This window comes from Procambarus clarkii, chromosome 84, assembly GCF_040958095.1.
Source record: "Procambarus clarkii isolate CNS0578487 chromosome 84, FALCON_Pclarkii_2.0, whole genome shotgun sequence".
NCBI lineage: Eukaryota > Metazoa > Arthropoda > Malacostraca > Decapoda > Cambaridae > Procambarus > Procambarus clarkii.
The window spans coordinates 13,725,721-13,738,483 of NC_091233.1; positions in this window are offsets into that span (position 1 = coordinate 13,725,721).

Genomic DNA, 12,763 nt, shown 5'->3' on the forward strand with positions numbered 1-12,763 from the left:
GAGCACCCACAGGTCTGAGCGAGCACCCACAGGTGTGAGCGAGCACCCACAGGTGTGATCGAGCACCCACAGGTGTGAGCGGGCACCCACAGGTGTTAGCGGGCACCCACAGGTGTGAGCGGGCACCCACAGGTCTGAGCGGACACCCACAGGTCTGAGCGGGCACCCACAGGTCTGAGCGGGCACCCACTGGTCTGAGCGGGCACCCACAGGTCTGAGTGGGCACCCACAGGTCTGAGCGGGCACCCACAGGTGTGAGCGGGCACCCACAGGTGTGAGCGAGCACCCACAGGTGTGAGCGAGCACCCACAGGTGTGAGCGAGCACCCACAGGTGTGAATAAGCACCCACAGGTGTGAGAGAGCACCCACAGGTGTGGCGAGCACCCACAGGTGTGAGCTAGCACCCACAGGTGTGAGCGAGCACCCACAGGTGTGAGCGAGCACCCACAGGTCTGAGCGACCACCCACAGGTGTGACCGAGCAACCACAGGTGTGAGCGAGCACCCTCAGTTCTGAGCGAGCACCCACAGGTGTGAATAAGCACCCACAGGTGTGAGCGAGCACCCACAGGTGTGAGCGAGCTCCCACAGGTGTGAGCGAGAACCCACTGGTCTGAGCGAGCACCCACAGGTCTGAGCGAGCACCCACAGATCTGAACGAGCACCCACAGGTTAGAGCGAGCACCCACAGGTGTGAGCGAGCACCCACAGGTGTGAGCGAGCACCCACAGGTGTGAGCGAGCACCCACAGGTATGAGCGAGCACCCACAGGTGTGAGCGAGCACCCACAGGTGTGAGCGAGAACCCACTGGTCTGAGCGAGAACCCACTGGTCTGAGCGAGCACCCACAGGTGTAAGCGAGCACCCACAGGTCTAAGCGGGCACCCACAGGTCTGAGCGGGCACCCACAGGTCTGAGCGGGCACCCACAGGTCTGAGCGGGCACCCACAGGTCTAAGCGGGCACCCACAGGTGTGAGCGAGCACCCACAGGTGTGAGCGAGAACCCACTGGTCTGAGCGAGAACCCACTGGTCTGAGCGAGCACCCACAGGTGTAAGCGAGCACCCACAGGTCTAAGCGGGCACCCACAGGTCTGAGCGGGCACCCACAGGTCTGAGCGGGCACCCACAGGTCTGAGCGGGCACCCACAGGTCTAAGCGGGCACCCACAGGTGTGAGCGAGCACCCACAGGTGTGAGCGAGAACCCACTGGTCTGAGCGAGAACCCACTGGTCTGAGCGAGCACCCACAGGTGTGAGCGAGCACCCACAGGTGTGAGCTAGCACCCACAGGTGTGAGCGAGCACCCACAGGTGTGAGCGAGCACCCACAGGTGTGAGCGAGCACCCACAGGTCTGAGCGACCACCCACAGGTGTGACCGAGCAACCACAGGTGTGAGCGAGCACCCTCAGTTCTGAGCGAGCACCCACAGGTGTGAATAAGCACCCACAGGTGTGAGCGAGCACCCACAGGTGTGAGCGAGCACCCACAGGTGTGAGCGAGCACCCACAGGTGTGAGCGAGCACCCACAGGTGTGAGCGAGCACCCACAGGTGTGAGCGAGAACCCACTGGTCTGAGCGAGAACCCACTGGTCTGAGCGAGCACCCACAGGTGTGAGCGAGCATCCACAGGTCTAAGCGGGCACCCACAGGTCTGAGCGGGCACCCACAGGTCTGAGCGGGCACCCACAGGTCTGAGCGGGCACCCACAGGTCTAAGCGGGCACCCACAGGTGTGAGCGAGCACCCACAAGTGTTAGCGAGCACCCACCGGTGTGAGCGAGCACCCACAGGTGTGAGCGAGCTCCCACAGGTGTGAGCGAGAACCCACTGGACTGAGCGAGCACCCACAGGTCTGAGCGAGCACCCACAGATCTGAACGAGCACCCACAGGTTAGAGCGAGCACCCACAGGTGTGAGCGAGCACCCACAGGTGTGAGCGAGCACCCACAGGTGTGAGCGAGCACCCACAGGTATGAGCGAGCACCCACAGGTGTGAGCGAGCACCCACAGGTGTGAGCGAGAACCCACAGGTCTGAGCGAGAACCCACTGGTCTGAGCGAGCACCCACAGGTGTAAGCGAGCACCCACAGGTCTAAGCGGGCACCCACAGGTCTGAGCGGGCACCCACAGGTCTGAGCGGGCACCCACAGGTCTGAGCGGGCACCCACAGGTCTAAGCGGGCACCCACAGGTGTGAGCGAGCACCCACAGGTGTGAGCGAGAACCCACTGGTCTGAGCGAGAACCCACTGGTCTGAGCGAGCACCCACAGGTGTGAGCGAGCACCCACAGGTCTAAGCGGGCACCCACAGGTCTGAGCGGGCACCCACAGGTCTGAGCGGGCACCCACATGTCTGAGCGGGCACCCACAGGTCTAAGCGGGCACCCACAGGTGTGTGCGAGCACCCACAGGTGTTAGCGAGCACCCACCGGTGTGAGCGAGCACCCACAGGTGTGAGTGAGCACCCACAGGTGTGAGCGAGAACCCACTGGTCTGAGCGAGCACCCACAGGTCTGAGCGAGCACCCACAGATCTGAACGAGCACCCACAGGTTAGAGCGAGCACCCACAGGTGTGAGCGAGCACCCACAGGTGTGAGCGAGCACCCACAGGTGTGAGCGAGCACCCACAGGTGTGCGCGAGAACCCACTGGTCTGAGCGAGAACCCACTGGTCTGAGCGAGCACCCACAGGTGTAAGCGAGCACCCACAGGTCTAAGCGGGCACCCACAGGTGTGAGAGGGCACCCACAGGTCTGAGCGGGCACCCACAGGTCTGAGCGGGCACCCACAGGTCTAAGCGGGCACCCACAGGTGTGAGCGAGCACCCACAGGTGTGAGCGAGCACCCACAGGTGTGAGCGAGCACCCACATGTGTGAGCGGGCACCCACAGGTGTAAGAGAGCACCCACATGTCTGAGCGAGCACCCACAGGTGTGAGCGAGCACCCACAGGTGTGATCGAGCACCCACAGGTGTGAGCGGGCACCCACAGGTGTGAGCGGGCACCCACAGGTGTGAACGAGCACCCACATGTGTGAGCGAGCACCCACAGGTGTGAGCGAGCTCCCACAGGTGTGAGCGAGCACCGAAAGGTGTGAGCGAGAACCCACTGGTCTGAGCGAGCACCCAAAGGTCTGAGCGAGCCCCCACAGGTGTGCGCGAGCACCCACAGGAGTGAACGAGCACCCACAGGTGTGAGCGAGCACCCACAGGTGTGAGCGAGCACCCACAGGTGTGAGCGAAAACCCACTGGTCTGAGCGAGAACCCACTGGTCTGAGCGGGCACCCACAGGTCTGAGCGAGCACCCACAGGTTTGAGCGAGCACCCACAGGTTTGAGCGAGCACCCACAGGTGTGAGCGAGCACCCACAGGTGTGAGCGAGCACCCACAGGTGTGAGCGAGCACCCACAGGTGTGAGCGAGCACCCACAGGTGTGAGCGAGAACCCACTGGTCTGAGCGAGAACCCACTGGTCTGAGCGAGCACCCACAGGTGTGAATAAGCACCCACAGGTGTGAGAGAGCACCCACAGGTGTGAGCGAGCACCCACAGGTGTGAGCGAGCACCCTCAGTTCTGAGCGAGCACCCACAGGTGTGAATAAGCACCCACAGGTGTGAGCGATCTCCCACAGGTGTGAGCGAGCACCCACAGGTGTGAGCGAGCACCCACAGGTGTGAGAGAGCACCCACAGGTCTGAGCGAGCACCCACAGGTGTGAGCGAGCACCCACAGGTGTGATCGAGCACCAACAGGTGTGAGCGGGCACCCACAGGTGTTAGCGGGCACCCACAGGTGTGAGCGGGCACCCACAGGTCTGAGCGGACACCCACAGGTCTGAGCGGGCACCCACAGGTCTGAGCGGGCACCCACTGGTCTGAGCGGGCACCCACAGGTCTGAGTGGGCACCCACAGGTCTGAGCGGGCACCCACAGGTGTGAGCGGGCACCCACAGGTGTGAGCGAGCACCCACAGGTGTGAGCGAGCACCCACAGATGTGAGCGAGCACCCACAGGTGTGAATAAGCACCCACAGGTGTGAGAGAGCACCCACAGGTGTGGCGAGCACCCACAGGTGTGAGCTAGCACCCACAGGTGTGAGCGAGCACCCACAGGTGTGAGCGAGCACCCACAGGTCTGAGCGACCACCCACAGGTGTGACCGAGCAACCACAGGTGTGAGCGAGCACCCTCAGTTCTGAGCGAGCACCCACAGGTGTGAATAAGCACCCACAGGTGTGAGCGAGCACCCACAGGTGTGAGCGAGCACCCACAGGTGTGAGCGAGCACCCACAGGTGTGAGCGAGCACCCACTGGTGTGAGCGAGCACCCACAGGTGTGAGCGAGAACCCACTGGTCTGAGCGAGAACCCACTGGTCTGAGCGAGCACCCACAGGTGTGAGCGAGCATCCACAGGTCTAAGCGGGCACCCACAGGTCTGAGCGGGCACCCACAGGTCTGAGCGGGCACCCACAGGTCTGAGCGGGCACCCACAGGTCTAAGCGGGCACCCACAGGTGTGAGCGAGCACCCACAAGTGTTAGCGAGCACCCACCGGTGTGAGCGAGCACCCACAGGTGTGAGCGAGCTCCCACAGGTGTGAGCGAGAACCCACTGGTCTGAGCGAGCACCCACAGGTCTGAGCGAGCACCCACAGATCTGAACGAGCACCCACAAGTTAGAGCGAGCACCCACAGGTGTGAGCGAGCCCCCACAGGTGTGAGCGAGCACCCACAGGTGTGAGCGAGCACCCACAGGTATGAGCGAGCACCCACAGGTGTGAGCGAGCACCCACAGGTGTGAGCGAGAACCCACTGGTCTGAGCGAGAACCCACTGGTCTGAGCGAGCACCCACAGGTGTAAGCGAGCACCCACAGGTCTAAGCGGGCACCCACAGGTCTGAGCGGGCACCCACAGGTCTGAGCGGGCACCCACAGATCTGAGCGGGCACCCACAGGTCTAAGCGGGCACCCACAGGTGTGAGCGAGCACCCACAGGTGTGAGCGAGAACCCACTGGTCTGAGCGAGAACCCACTGGTCTGAGCGAGCACCCACAGGTGTGAGCGAGCACCCACAGGTGTGAGCTAGCACCCACAGGTGTGAGCGAGCACCCACAGGTGTGAGCGAGCACCCACAGGTGTGAGCGAGCACCCACAGGTCTGAGCGACCACCCACAGGTGTGACCGAGCAACCACAGGTGTGAGCGAGCACCCTCAGTTCTGAGCGAGCACCCACAGGTGTGAATAAGCACCCACAGGTGTGAGCGAGCACCCACAGGTGTGAGCGAGCACCCACAGGTGTGAGCGAGCACCCACAGGTGTGAGCGAGCACCCACAGGTGTGAGCGAGCACCCACAGGTGTGAGCGAGAACCCACTGGTCTGAGCGAGAACCCACTGGTCTGAGCGAGCACCCACAGGTGTGAGCGAGCATCCACAGGTCTAAGCGGGCACCCACAGGTCTGAGCGGGCACCCACAGGTCTGAGCGGGCACCCACAGGTCTGAGCGGGCACCCACAGGTCTAAGCGGGCACCCACAGGTGTGAGCGAGCACCCACAAGTGTTAGCGAGCACCCACCGGTGTGAGCGAGCACCCACAGGTGTGAGCGAGCTCCCACAGGTGTGAGCGAGAACCCACTGGTCTGAGCGAGCACCCACAGGTCTGAGCGAGCACCCACAGATCTGAACGAGCACCCACAGGTTAGAGCGAGCACCCACAGGTGTGAGCGAGCACCCACAGGTGTGAGCGAGCACCCACAGGTGTGAGCGAGCACCCACAGGTATGAGCGAGCACCCACAGGTGTAAGCGAGCACCCACAGGTGTGAGCGAGAACCCACTGGTCTGAGCGAGAACCCACTGGTCTGAGCGAGCACCCACAGGTGTAAGCGAGCACCCACAGGTCTAAGCGGGCACCCACAGGTCTGAGCGGGCACCCACAGGTCTGAGCGGGCACCCACAGGTCTGAGCGGGCACCCACAGGTCTAAGCGGGCACCCACAGGTGTGAGCGAGCACCCACAGGTGTGAGCGAGAACCCACTGGTCTGAGCGAGAACCCACTGGTCTGAGCGAGCACCCACAGGTGTGAGCGAGCACCCACAGGTCTAAGCGGGCACCCACAGGTCTGAGCGGGCACCCACAGGTCTGAGCGGGCACCCACATGTCTGAGCGGGCACCCACAGGTCTAAGCGGGCACCCACAGGTGTGTGCGAGCACCCACAGGTGTTAGCGAGCACCCACCGGTGTGAGCGAGCACCCACAGGTGTGAGCGAGCACCCACAGGTGTGAGCGAGAACCCACTGGTCTGAGCGAGCACCCACAGGTCTGAGCGAGCACCCACAGATCTGAACGAGCACCCACAGGTTAGAGCGAGCACCCACAGGTGTGAGTGAGCACCCACAGGTGTGAGCGAGCACCCACAGGTGTGAGCGAGCACCCACAGGTGTGCGCGAGAACCCACTGGTCTGAGCGAGAACCCACTGGTCTGAGCGAGCACCCACAGGTGTAAGCGAGCACCCACAGGTCTAAGCGGGCACCCACAGGTGTGAGAGGGCACCCACAGGTCTGAGCGGGCACCCACAGGTCTGAGCGGGCACCCACAGGTCTAAGCGGGCACCCACAGGTGTGAGCGAGCACCCACAGGTGTGAGCGAGCACCCACAGGTGTGAGCGAGCACCCACATGTGTGTGCGGGCACCCACAGGTGTAAGAGAGCACCCACATGTCTGAGCGAGCACCCACAGGTGTGAGCGAGCACCCACAGGTGTGATCGAGCACCCACAGGTGTGAGCGGGCACCCACAGGTGTGAGCGGGCACCCACAGGTGTGAACGAGCACCCACAGGTGTGAGCGAGCACCCACAGGTGTGAGCGAGCTCCCACAGGTGTGAGCGAGCACCGAAAGGTGGGAGCGAGAACCCACTGGTCTGAGCGAGCACCCAAAGGTCTGAGCGAGCACCCACAGGTGTGCGCGAGCACCCACAGGTGTGAACGAGCACCCACAGGTGTGAGCGAGCACCCACAGGTGTGAGCGAGCACCCACAGGTGTGAGCGAAAACCCACTGGTCTGAGCGAGAACCCACTGGTCTGAGCGGGCACCCACAGGTCTGAGCGAGCACCCACAGGTTTGAGCGAGCACCCACAGGTTTGAGCGAGCACCCACAGGTGTGAGCGAGCACCCACAGGTGTGAGCGAGCACCCACAGGTGTGAGCGAGCACCCACAGGTGTGAGCGAGCACCCACAGGTGTGAGCGAGAACCCACTGGTCTGAGCGAGAACCCACTGGTCTGAGCGAGCACCCACAGGTGTGAGCGAGCACCCACAGGTGTGAATAAGCACCCACAGGTGTGAGAGAGCACCCACAGGTGTGAGCGAGCACCCACAGGTGTGAGCGAGCACCCTCAGTTCTGAGCGAGCACCCACAGGTGTGAATAAGCACCCACAGGTGTGAGAGATCTCCCACAGGTGTGAGCGAGCACCCACAGGTGTGAGCGAGCACCCACAGGTGTGAGAGAGCACCCACAGGTCTGAGCGAGCACCCACAGGTCTGAGCGAGCACCCACAGGTGTGATCGAGCACCCACAGGTGTGAGCGGGCACCCACAGGTGTTAGCGGGCACCCACAGGTGTGAGCGGGCACCCACAGGTCTGAGCGGACACCCACAGGTCTGAGCGGGCACCCACAGGTCTGAGCGGGCACCCACTGGTCTGAGCGGGCACCCACAGGTCTGAGTGGGCACCCACAGGTCTGAGCGGGCACCCACAGGTGAGAGCGGGCACCCACAGGTGTGAGCGAGCACCCACATGTGTGAGCGAGCACCCACAGGTGTGAGCGAGCACCCACAGGTGTGAATAAGCACCCACAGGTGTGAGAGAGCACCCACAGGTGTGGCGAGCACCCACAGGTGTGAGCTAGCACCCACAGGTGTGAGCGAGCACCCACAGGTGTGAGCGAGCACCCACAGGTCTGAGCGACCACCCACAGGTGTGACCGAGCAACCACAGGTGTGAGCGAGCACCCTCAGTTCTGAGCGAGCACCCACAGGTGTGAATAAGCACCCACAGGTGTGAGCTAGCACCCACAGGTGTGAGCGAGCACCCACAGGTGTGAGCGAGCACCCACAGGTGTGAGCGAGCACCCACAGGTGTGAGCGAGCACCCACAGGTGTGAGCGAGCACCCACAGGTGTGAGCGAGCACCCACAGGTGTGAGCGAGAACCCACTGGTCTGAGCGAGAACCCACTGGTCTGAGCGAGCACCCACAGGTGTGAGCGAGCGTCCACAGGTCTAAGCGGGCACCCACAGGTCTGAGCGGGCACCCACAGGTCTGAGCGGGCACCCACAGGTCTGAGCGGGCACCCACAGGTCTAAGCGGGCACCCACAGGTGTGAGCGAGCACCCACAAGTGTTAGCGAGCACCCACCGGTGTGAGCGAGCACCCACAGGTGTGAGCGAGCTCCCACAGGTGTGAGCGAGAACCCACTGGTCTGAGCGAGCACCCACAGGTCTGTGCGAGCACCCACAGATCTGAACGAGCACCCACAGGTTAGAGCGAGCACCCACAGGTGTGAGCGAGCACCCACAGGTGTGAGCGAGCACCCACAGGTGTGAGCGAGCACCCACAGGTATGAGCGAGCACCCACAGGTGTGAGCGAGCACCCACAGGTGTGAGCGAGAACCCACTGGTCTGAGCGAGAACCCAAAGGTGTGAGCGAGCACCCACAGGTGTGAGCGAGAACCCACTGGTCTGAGCGAGCACCCACAGGTGTGAGCGAGCACCCACAGGTGTGCGCGAGCACCCACAGGTGTGAACGAGCACCCACAGGTGTGAGCGAGCAACCACAGGTGTGAGCGAGCACCCACAGGTGTGAGCGAGCACCCACAGTTATGAGCGAGCACCCACAGGTGTGAGCGAGAACTCACTGGTCTGAGCGAGAACCCACTGGTCTGAGCGAGCACCCACAGGTGTGAGCGAGCACCCACAGGTGTGAATAAGCACCCACAGGTGTGAGAGACCACCCACAGGTGTGAGCGAGCACCCACAGGTGTGAGTGAGCACCCACAGGTGTAAGCGAGCACCCTCAGTTCTGAACGAGCACCCACAGGTGTGAATAAGCACCCACAGGTGTGAGCGAGCACCCACAGGTGTGAGCGAGCACCCACAGGTGTGAGCGAGCACCCACAGGTGTGGGCGAGCACCCACAGGTGTGAGCGAACTCCCACAGGTGTGAGCGAGCACCCACAGGTGTGAGCGAGCACCCACAGGTGTGAGCGAGCACCAACAGGTGTGAGCAGGCACCTACAGGTCTGAGCGAGCACCCACAGGTTTGAGCGGGCACCCACAGGTGTGACCGGGCAGCCACAGGTCTGAGCGGGCACCCACAGGTCTGAACGGCCACCCACAGGTCTGAGCGGGCACCCACAGGTCTGAGCGGGCACCCACAGGTGTGAGCGGGCACCCACAGGTGTGCGCGAGCACCCACAGGTGTGAGCGAGCTCCCGCAGGTGTGAGCGAGCACCTACAGGTGTGAGCGAGCACCCACAGGTGTGAGAGAGCACCCACAGGTCTGAGCGAGCACCCACAGGTGTGAGCGAGCACCCACAGGTGTGATCGAGCACCCACAGGTGTGAGCGGGCACCCACAGGTGTGAGCGGGCACCCACAGGTGTGAGCGGGCACCCACAGGTGTGAGCGGGCACCCACAGGTCTAAGCGGGCACCCACAGGTCTGTGCGGGCACCCACAGGTCTGAGTGGGCACGCACAGGTCTGAGCGGGCACCCACAGGTCTGAGCGGGCACCCACAGGTCTGAGCGGGCACCCACAGATCTGCGCGGGCACCCACAGGTGTGAGCGGGCACCCACAGGTGTGAGCGAGCACCCACAGGTGTGAGCGAGCACCCACAGGTGTGAGCGAGCACCCACATGTGTGAATAAGCACCCACATGTGTAAGAGAGCACCCACAGGTGTGGCGAGCACCCACAGGTGTGAGCGAGCACCCACAGGTGTGGCGAGCACCCACAGGTGTGAGCGAGCACCCACAGGTGTGAGCGAGCACCCATAGGTGTGACCGAGCACACACAGGTGTGAAAAAGCACCCACAGGTCTGAGCGGGCACCCACAGGTCTGAGCGGGTACCCACATGTGTGAGCGAGCACCAATAGGTGTGAGCAGGCACCTACAGGTCTGAGCGAGCACCCACAGGTTTGAGCGAGCACCCACAGGTTTGAGCGGGCACCCACAGGTGTGACCGGGCAGCCACAGGTCTGAGCGGGCACCCACAGGTCTGAACGGCCACCCACAGGTCTGAGCGGGCACCCACAGGTCTGAGCGGGCACCCACAGGTCTGAGCGGGCACCCACAGGTGTGCGCGAGCACCCACAGGTGTGAGCGAGCACCCACAGGTGTGAACGAGCACCCACAGGTGTGAGCGAGCACCCACAGGTGTGAGCGAGCACCCACAGGTGTGAGCGAGCACCCACAGGTGTGAGCGAGCACCCACAGGTGTGAGCGAGCACCCACAGGTGTGAGCGAGAACCCACTGGTCTGAGCGAGAACCCACTGGTCTGAGCGAGCACCCACAGGTGTGAGCGAGCACCCACAGGTGTGAATAAGCACCCACAGGTGTGAGAGAGCACCCACAGGTGTGAGCGAGCACCCACAGGTGTGAGCGAGCACCCTCAGTTCTGAGCGAGCACCCACAGGTGTGAATAAGCACCCACAGGTGTGAGCGAGCTCCCACAGGTGTGAGCGAGCACCCACAGGTGTGAGCGAACACCCACAGGTGTGAGAGAGCACCCACAGTTCTGAGCGAGCACCCACAGGTGTGAGCGAGCACCCACAGGTGTGATCGAGCACCCACAGGTGTGAGCGGGCACCCACAGGTGTGAGCGGGCACCCACAGGTGTGAGCGGGCACCCACAGGTCTGAGCGGGCACCCACAGGTCTGAGCGGGCACCCACAGGTCTGAGCGGGCACCCACTGGTCTGAGCGGGCACCCACAGGTCTGAGTGGGCACCCACAGGTCTGAGCGGGCACCCACAGGTCTGAGCGGGCACCCACAGGTCTGAGCGGGCACCCACAGGTGTGAGCGGGCACCCACAGGTGTGAGCGGGCACCCACAGGTGTGAGCGAGCACCCACAGGTGTGAGCGAGCACCCACAGGTTCGAGCGAGCACCCACAGGTGTGAGCGAGCACCCACAGGTGTGAGCGAGCACCCACAGGTTCGAGCGAGCACCCACAGGTGTGAGCGAGCACCCACAGGTGTGAACGAGCACCCACAGGTGTGAGCGAGAAACCACATGGTCTGAGCGAGCACCCACAGGTCTGAGCGAGCACCCACAGGTGTGAATAAGCACCCACAGGTGTGAGCGAGCACCCACAGGTGTGAGCGAGCACCCACAGGTGTGAGCGAAAACCCACTGGTCTGACCGAGAACCAACTGGTCTGAGCGGGCACCCACAGGTCTGAGCGAGAACCCACAGGTTTGAGCGAGCACCCACAGGTTCGAGCGAGCACCCACAGGTGTGAGCGAGCACCCACAGGTGTGAACGAGCACCCACAGGTGTGAGCGAGAAACCACTGGTCTGAGCGAGCACCCACAGGTCTGAGCGAGCACCCACAGTTGTGAGCGAGCACCCACAGGTGTGAACGAGCACCCACAGGTGTGAGCGAGAACCCACTGGTCTGAGCGAGAACCCACTGGTCTGAGCGAGCACCCACAGGTGTGCGCGAGCACCCACAGGTGTGAATAAGCACCCACAGGTGTGAGAGAGCACCCACAGGTGTGGCGAGCACCCACAGGTGTGAGCGAGCACTCACAGGTGTGAGCGAGCACCCACAGGTGTGAGCGAGCACCCACAGGTGTGAGCGAGCACCCACAGGTGTGAGCGAGCACCCAAAGGTGTGAGTGAGCACCCACAGGTGTGAGCGAGAACCCACTGGTCTGAGCGAGCACCCACAGGTCTGAGCGAGCACCCACAGGTGTGCGCGAGCACCCACAGGTGTGAACGAGCACCCACAGGTGTAAGCGAGCAACCACAGGTGTGAGCGAGCACCCACAGGTGTGAGCGAGCACCCACAGTTGTGAGCGAGCACCCACAGGTGTGAGCGAGAACCCACTGGTCTGAGCGAGAACCCACAGGTGTGAGCGAGCACCCACAGGTGTGAATAAGCACCCACAAGTGTGAGAGAGCACCCACAGGTGTGAGCGAGCACCCACAGGTTTGAGTGAGCACCCACAGGTGTAAGCGAGCACCCTCAGTTCTGAACGAGTACCCACAGGTGTGAATAAGCACCCACAGGTGTGAGCGAGCACCCACAGGTGTGAGCGAGCACCCACAGGTGTGAGCGAGCACCCACAGGAGTGGGCGAGCACCAACAGGTGTGAGCGAGCACCCACAGGTGTGAGCGAGCACCAACAGGTGTGAGCAGGCACCTACAGGTCTGAGCGAGCACCCACAGGTTTGAGCGAGCACCCACAGGTTTGAGCGGGCACCCACAGGTGTGACCGGGCAGCCACAGGTCTGAGCGGGCACCCACAGGTCTGAACGGCCACCCACAGGTCTGAGCGGGCACCCACAGGTCTGAGCGGGCACCCACAGGTCTGAGCGGGCACCCACAGGTGTGCGCGAGCACCCACAGGTGTGAGCGAGCTCCCGCAGGTGTGAGCGAGCACCCACAGGTGTGAGCGAGCACCCACAGGTGTGAGAGAGCACCCACAGGTGTGAGCGAGCACCCACAGGTGTGAGCGACAACCCACAGGTGTGATCGAGCACCC